Below are 7,881 nucleotides of genomic sequence, written 5' to 3'. Positions count from 1 at the left end.
CTTCCAGGTAGTTGTAGAGAGCAATAAGGTCTCCCCTCAGCCTCCTCTTCTCCAGGCTAAACAACCCCAGCTCTCTCAGTCGCTCCTCATAAGACTTGTTGTCCAGCCCCTTTACCAGCTTTGTTGCTCTTCTCTGGACTCGCTCCAGAGCGTCATATGGGTCCACACGCAGATCTGAAGGTGAAGTGAGTATTACAAGTGGCATAGTGTAAGGTGAGTCACTGCTTCCTTTCAGGGAAGATAAAGGCTCCTGTAGTCTTTCCTTTTTCTCTTTTCAATATTATGCATATTTTAACACTAGGCAAAGGTACAAATGGCTTTAAAATGCAATTAGACATAAGCAGAGAGCATAAGGTTATTAGTGACTATTAGACAAAATGGACAGGCTAAAGTGACAGGTTTAATTGTCTCTAACTAGTGATTCCTGGCAAGCATGTCAGAGCCAGGTCGCTGGGTAGGAGCCCCATTCCTTGCCCTCCTTCTCGACAGATCTGTGGTGAAAAGCTGCTGGGGAGAGGTCAGCAAGGCAGTGCTGGAGCCGCAGACCTTTGGCATGTAGGAAGAGAGATCTCCCAGAGCCCTCTTGCCTTACTGAGTCGTGAAATGTGGTGGAATCACGCTTCCAAACTCCCCCAGGGAATGTAGTATTTTTAAGAGTATCTGATTTATATTAAAGGGCATAATAAAGCTAGCTGCTAGCTTGCATTGCAAGACATATAGTTAAAGCAGGTAAACCTTTGCTGGAAAAGAATACGAGATCTTACAGCATAAATTAGATAGCATACTCTCACCTATTATTTATGAGACAACTCTGCTGTCTTTCTGATGATAAGTGGTACCTTGTTTTGTAAGCAATGGTATTGAAAGCCGTGGTGGTGTGTGTGTAATGGATTGAAAATGAACACATGGATAGAGATGAAAATGTGCTACAGACTACAGAGGGTTCGATGAATTCTCTATTTCCTGCTCTCTTCTGGGTGTCTTAAGTAGAAGTGATATTAAAGAACGTTTACTAGTCTTTTTGTGAGGGCTTTTTTTACATTGTCTTTCGGAAAGAAAATCAAGAGCGTACAGGATGTAAGCTAATGGGACAATGCCAACAAAATCCAAGCCCAACTCTCAGTTTTATTCTTGTTTCTTTCTGTTTTGCCTCTTGAGGGAAATTCTGTTGGGATAAGAGTAATCATACAGACTTGCTACTTCCTGGATTAAACCACCAGGCTCCTCACTACTACAAATCATCCTGGGTTTTATAAAAGAAATGGACAACTCTCCTGTTAAAACTTTTTAGGGGCTAGTTTTCTGGTTAATTGTCAGCTGATTTTTCTGTCACTGATCTGTAATGCCATCCTTCTGTGGAGGAATTATTGAGGGTGCCTTGCTGAGCACAGATGAAGGAAAGTTTCCTTAGCAACAGGAATAACATGGAATGCTGAAAAGCTCTCTGGTGACTCTCCTTGTTTATGTACAATAAAAAAAGGCTTTTTTCTACCTAGTTTTTTTGTACAGTGTAAAGACTCAGACACACAACCCGACCGCCTACTTTCAATTTTGCAAGCAAATGAAGTTAAAAAACTAGTAATGCTTCAGGCATCGTTCAAGTAATTCTCTTAGTATGCCCAATTCCTTCATTAATTAATTTGCAAAAACCTATTAGCATATAGCAAAAAAAAAGGAAAAAAAAGAGCATGATTTAGTCTGACTTGTATCCAAGGAAACGTGTATAGTTAATAACTGAGATAATACTTTGCACCTCTGTAGCACTTCTCTAGCCATGCTTTACCAACCTGGAGGACTTCAAGACCAGATTATAAATGCATTTAAACATCTACAGATGCAGATAAGTGTCTGGAGAGTTTTCAGAAAGTGATTTCAATAATCCATCAGTTATCTGCCAGCTCCCTTGTGAGACACAGCAAAATATGGGTTCTGGTTGTGCAGAAGAAGATTAGGAAAAAACACAGTAAAGCTTTGAAAGAGTTAAGAGAGAATCCAACCTTATGATTCCTACCACTGTGCTTTAATGACTAACTGATGTTCCCTGCAAGGCAAGACTAGGTAATTAATGCAGTTTAGGAAAAGGAAGAACATTTTGTTTGAAGCCTGCACCTGAGTGGTGAGATGTCATCTGGCTGTTGTCCTGCAGAGGTAGCTCACCTTGAACCTGCACTCTGACTTGGTCCCCGGGGTTACCCATGGGTGCACTTCATTGCTCCACTCTCCACTGTCACAGCAAGGGACAAACACTGAACTACAAACCAGGACTCCTGTGAAGCAATATATCTTTTTGCTAGTAATAACTAGCAGCCACAACATCTTAGTTCCCTCCATAACTGACTCCAGCTCCAGCTTTAAAGTACAGTATTTGGAGGGTTTGGTTTCACTTTTCCAGTGGGTATAACTGCCCTCTATTAATAACTCTCTAAGCCTTTGATTTGCTAAGACTAAGCATGCCAAAGGTTTTATTTTCTACAATAGCTCCTCCATCATTCTGGTATTCCTTGTCTCTGCTTGTTTCGGTTTGAATTCGTCTTTCCAGAATGCGGGGTTAAAGTTCATTAGAAATCCAGTACAAAACAAATGGGTTTAGGTCCTCAGAAAAGTAACTTTTGCCTCCTTCTCCAGTGGGAGTTAGCCTGAAATTTCTACATATCTAGTACCAGAACTATTGGAAAGAAAGGCTTGGTATTAGATCCGGTGAAATGAGTAGTTTTCTTTATTCTATGCCTTGAAAAGGAGTTTTGGTCTCAAAATCTTATTGGTTAAGTTAAGTTGTTTACTTATTTTCTGCTTTTTGCTAGCGTAGGCAACATAAAAGTATATTAAGGTAAGGAAGTAGATTATGAAGACAAAACCAACAGAATGTTAAATAAAATTTAGAAAGCAGTATCAGTAGCTGAGGGCATGAATTCAGATATGCTGTTCTGATAGTACTGGAATTTCATTGATTCTCTCAGCTGGGAAATGACAGTTAAAATTTTCCTGCCAAAGCTCAAAATATCTATTAGATAAAATATCTAGTACAGGGATCTAACTGGAAATCAGTGGGCGTATTGGTTGAGGACTATAAACAAGAGGAAAAAAATATTGTTTTGCAGTGAAATCTATATCTTCGTATCACATCTTTAGGCCAGTTTACATTTCGAAAAGACAATCTCTACAAGAACTTAAGGAATATCTCTCATTACATTTTCTTGTAGGAAATACATTTATTTGTACTTTTCACTGTGCAATAATAACACAGCATAACAGGAGCATCATTATGGTCAGAAGAGATTTAATTGTAATGCAAGTTTAATTGCCATGAATGACTTGGAACCATATTATTAACAATACAATGCATTTGATATTTTTACATGTTTGTGGGATGCAACACTGATATATATTTGCCAGTAAGTGACAAACTAAATTATGGCTCAGAGAATAGAAAAAGCTACTTTATCTCAGTTAGCTGATGAATGCTGAGATATATAAACCACTGCAACAGAGCGTTAGAGTGCATTACATCAAATTTCTCATGGCGAGATGACATTTTCCACCTGTTAAAAAAAGAAACCCAAAGGCTTGAACACCTGCTAAATCTCAGGTAAAGAATACAAGAACGACAGCATCGTGGTTAGGATTTCACCTTCTGGGCCTGGGTTTTTTGTTCAGACACTGTGCGTGTGTGCGTGTTTGACAGCGTTCTGTAGCTCTGCCTGCTGGCATTTCTGATGCGCTGGCCACTTAAAGGAGGAGACAGGCATCCAGGGATAGTGGTTTGGAAGACTGATAAATAAGGCCGGGGGATACAATGGAGCTTTATTGACCTTGGAAGTGAAAAGGTTGAGGAGAACATGGTACTTGCTGGATTTTCAGCAAGTCCGTCTTCCTGGAACGCTGCTTTTCAGACATCCTCAGCAAGCACTGTCTGTGCACATGCAGTGTTGTGCGATGCAGGAAGGCACCTCCGTGCGCTAAGAAACGGAGCCCTGAGAATTAAAGATGTCACGCAGCGTATCCCGGGGTGCTATTCATGGAGCACGGTAAACTGTGCATTTACTCAAACATTTCTTTTCACATTTCTCAAGTGGAAAAATGGGAGTGTTGTGCAACCTAGAATCTCCTGGGGAGATCTCCTGAGAATATGCACCCCTGAGGGGAAGCTGAAATTACAGGAACAGCACAGGGAGCTTTGGCAATAAAACACAACACTGATGCATCGCTTCCGAAGCAGTTCTTTGGAAAAATCATAGATGAATATTTTTTTGACAGAAATTTTCTTTCAACATAAGTCAAAAAGTTATTCACACGTTAGAACCCTTTAAGCTTACCTGGCCCATAGCTCATCTATAGTTATTGGTAAGTCCACAGCATATCATAGAATCATAGAATAACCAGGTTGGAAGAGACCCACCGGATCATCGAGTCCAACCATTCCTATCAATCACTAAACCATGTCCCTCAGCACCTCGTCCGCCCGTGCCTTAAACACCTCCAGGGAAGGTGACTCAACCACCTCCCTGGGCAGCCTGTTCCAGTGCCCAATGACCCTTTCTGTGAAGAATTTTTTTCTAACGTCCAAACTAAATCTCCCCTGGCGGAGCTTGAGGCCATTCCCTCTCGTCCTGTCCCCTGTCACTTGGGAGAAGAGGCCAGCACCCTCCTCTCCCCAACCTCCTTTCAGGTAGTTGTAGAGAGCAATGAGGTCTCCCCTCAGCCTCCTCTTCTCCAGGCTAAACAACCCCAGCTCTCTCAGCCGTTCCTCGTAAGACCTGCTCTCCAGCCCCCTCACCAGCTTTGTTGCTCTTCTCTGGACTCTCTCCAGAGCCTCAACATCCTTCTTGTGGTGAGGGGCCCAGAACTGAACACAGGATTCGAGGAGCGGTCTCACCAGTGCCGAGTCCAGAGGGAGAATAACCTCCCTGGACCTGCTGGTCACGCCGTTTCTGATCCAAGCCAGGATGCCATTGGCCTTCTTGGCCACCTGGGCCACTGCTGGCTCATGTTCAGTCGCTGTCAACCAACACCCCCAGATCCCTCTCCTCCAGGCAACTTTCTAGACAGACTTCTCCTAGTCTGTAGCTGCTCAGGGTTGTTGTGCCCCAAGTGCAGGACCCGGCATTTGGCCTTGTTAAACCTCATGCCATTGGACTCAGCCCAGCGGTCCAGCCTGTTCAGATCCCTTTGGAGCCTCCCGACCCTCCAGCAGATCCACGCTTCCACCCAGCTTAGTGTCGTCCGCAAACTTGCTAAGGGTGCACTCGATGCCTTCATCCAGGTCATTGATAAAGACATTGAACAGGGCTGGACCCAGCACTGAGCCCTGGGGAACCCCACTTGTCACTGGCCTCCAGCTGGAGTTAACTCCATTTCCCACCACTCTCTGGGCCCTCCAGCCAACCAGTTTTCCACCCAGGAGAGTGTGCGCCTGTCCAGGCCAGAGGTGACAGTTTCCGAAGCAGAATGCTGTGAGAAACTGTGTCAAAGGCTTTGCTGAAGTCCAGGAAGATACATCCACAGCCTTTCCCTCATCCAGCAGCCGAGTCACTTTATCATAGAAGGCGATCAGGTTAGTTTGGCAAGACCTGCCTTTTGTGAACCCATGTTGACTGGGCCTGATCACGCGGTTCTCTTGCATGTGCTTCATGATAGCACTCAAGATCACCTGCTCCATGACTTTCCCTGGCACTGAGGTCAGACTGACAGGCCTGTAGTTCCCTGGGTCCTCCCTGCGACCCTTCTTGTAGATGGGCACTACATCAGCCTCCAGTCCAGTGGGACTTCCCCAGTCTTCCAGGACTGTTGGAAGATGATGGAAAGGGCTTTGGCCAGCACATCCGCCGGCTCCTTCAATACACTTGGATGAATCCCATATGGCCCCATAGACTTGTGGGTGTCTAGCTGGGCTAGCAAGGCTCTGACCACCTCCTCTTGGATCACGGGAGCCTCATTTTGCTCCTCTAGCTCCTGGGTTTGTACACAGATGGAACAACTTTCTTTACAATTAAAGCCTGAGGCAAAGAAGGCATTAAGTGCCTCAGCCTTTTCCTCATCCCCTGTCACTGTTGTTCCTTCTGCGTCCAATAGGGACTGTATAGTCTCCCTAGTCCTCCTTTTGTTATTTATATGTTTATAGAAAGATTTTTTGTTATCTTTCACAGACTTTGCAATTCTGATTTCTAGTTGAGCCTTAGCCCTTCTGATTTTTTCTCTACACAGTCTCACTTCCCTCCTGTAGTCCACCCAAGAGGCCTGTCCCCTCTTCCAGAGCCCATAAACATTTCTCTTCTTCTTGATATCACTCAAGATCTCTCTGTTCAACCAAGCTGGCTTTCTCCCCTGCCGGCTTTTTTTCCGGTACATGGGGAAGGCTTTCTCCTGAGCTGCTAGGATTTCCTTTTTGAAGAGCTCCCAGCCCTCATGGGCTCCCTTGCCCTTAAGGACTGTCTCCCATGAGACTTTGCCAACCAGCCTTCTGAAGAGTTCAAAGTCTGCCCTCTGGAAATTTTATGCTACCGTCCTACTAACCACCCTCTTCACTTCACCTAGAACAGAAAACCCTGTCATCTCATGATCACTTTGTCCTAGGCCTCCACCTACTGCCACATCCCCCACAAGGCCTTCTCTGTCCACAAACACCAGGTCCAGGAGGGCACCCTCCCTTGTTGGTTCATTCACCAGCTGTGCAAGGAAGTTGTCTTCCACACACTCCAGGAGCCTCCTAGACTGCTTCCTTTCTGCTCTATTATACTCCCAGCAGATATCAGGAAGATTGAAGTCTCCCACAAGAACAAGAGGCATTGATCTAGAGATTAACCCCAGCTGTTTATAGAAGAGCTCATCAGCTGCTTCTCCTTGGCTGGGTGGTCTGTAACAGACTCCCATCACAAAATCTACCTTCTGGTGGGCTCCTCTGATTTTAACCCACAGGCACTCAATCTCCTCATCACCACAATCCATCTCAACAGTGTCCAAGTCCTCCCTTACAAGGAGGGCTACCCCACCTCCTCTCCTGCCCTTCCTATCCCGCCAGAAGTGTTTGTACCCACCATAGCTGCACTCCAGTTATATGAGTCGTCCCACCACGTTTCCGTGATGGCAACGACATCATAGGCTCCTTGCCCTACAACAGCTTCCAGCTCTTCCTTCTTATTCCCCATGCTGTGTGCATTGGTGTAAATGCCCTTCAGCTGAGCTGCCGAGCCTTCAGCCCTCTTAGAGGGAACAGAGTTCATTCCCAATTGCCTGGTAACTGGAGTAGCTAGCACCAGCGTGCCTGTATCTCCCTTAGCACCCCGAGGTGTGTTCTCCCCCACTTTCTGTGTGGTGAGGTACTGGTGGTCCTCACCAGCACACCCTCTCCGAATCACCAATTCCCCACATCCATGCTCATTCCTGTCTAGCCTGGGCTCACCCCCCTCCCCTTTCACATCTAGTTTAAAGCTCAATTTATAAGCTTGGCTAGGTTTTTAGCAAGGGCTTTAGCCCCGCTAGGAGACACACGTGTCCCATCCTTAGCAAGAAAGCCTGGGGGTGCATGAGCTCCCCCATGATCAAAGACGCCGAAGCCCCTCTCTTCACACCAGGCTCGGAGCCAGGCATTAATCGAATTCTTCTTCCTGGCTTCCCGCTCCTCTCTATTTAGCCTTGGGATGGAGCAGAATACTATTTGTGCCCCAGAGCCCTCCATCATTTTCCCAATGGCCCTGAAGTCATTCTTGATGGCTTTGGCCTTTTTGTTTACTAGACCATCGTTACCAGTTTGGACTATCAGAGGATAGTCGTCTGTCTCATGGACCAGGGAAGGAGGTTTTCTAGCTCCCTCCTTCCCTGATGCCCCCGGTAAGCAGCAGACCGCTCTGTGGAGCGGGTCCGGTCTGCAGATGGGTCCCTCCATTC

The sequence above is a fragment of the Phaenicophaeus curvirostris genome, chromosome 14 (assembly GCF_032191515.1).
Source record: "Phaenicophaeus curvirostris isolate KB17595 chromosome 14, BPBGC_Pcur_1.0, whole genome shotgun sequence".
Classification (NCBI taxonomy): Eukaryota; Metazoa; Chordata; class Aves; order Cuculiformes; family Cuculidae; genus Phaenicophaeus; species Phaenicophaeus curvirostris.
This window is presented reverse-complemented; position numbering follows the sequence as displayed.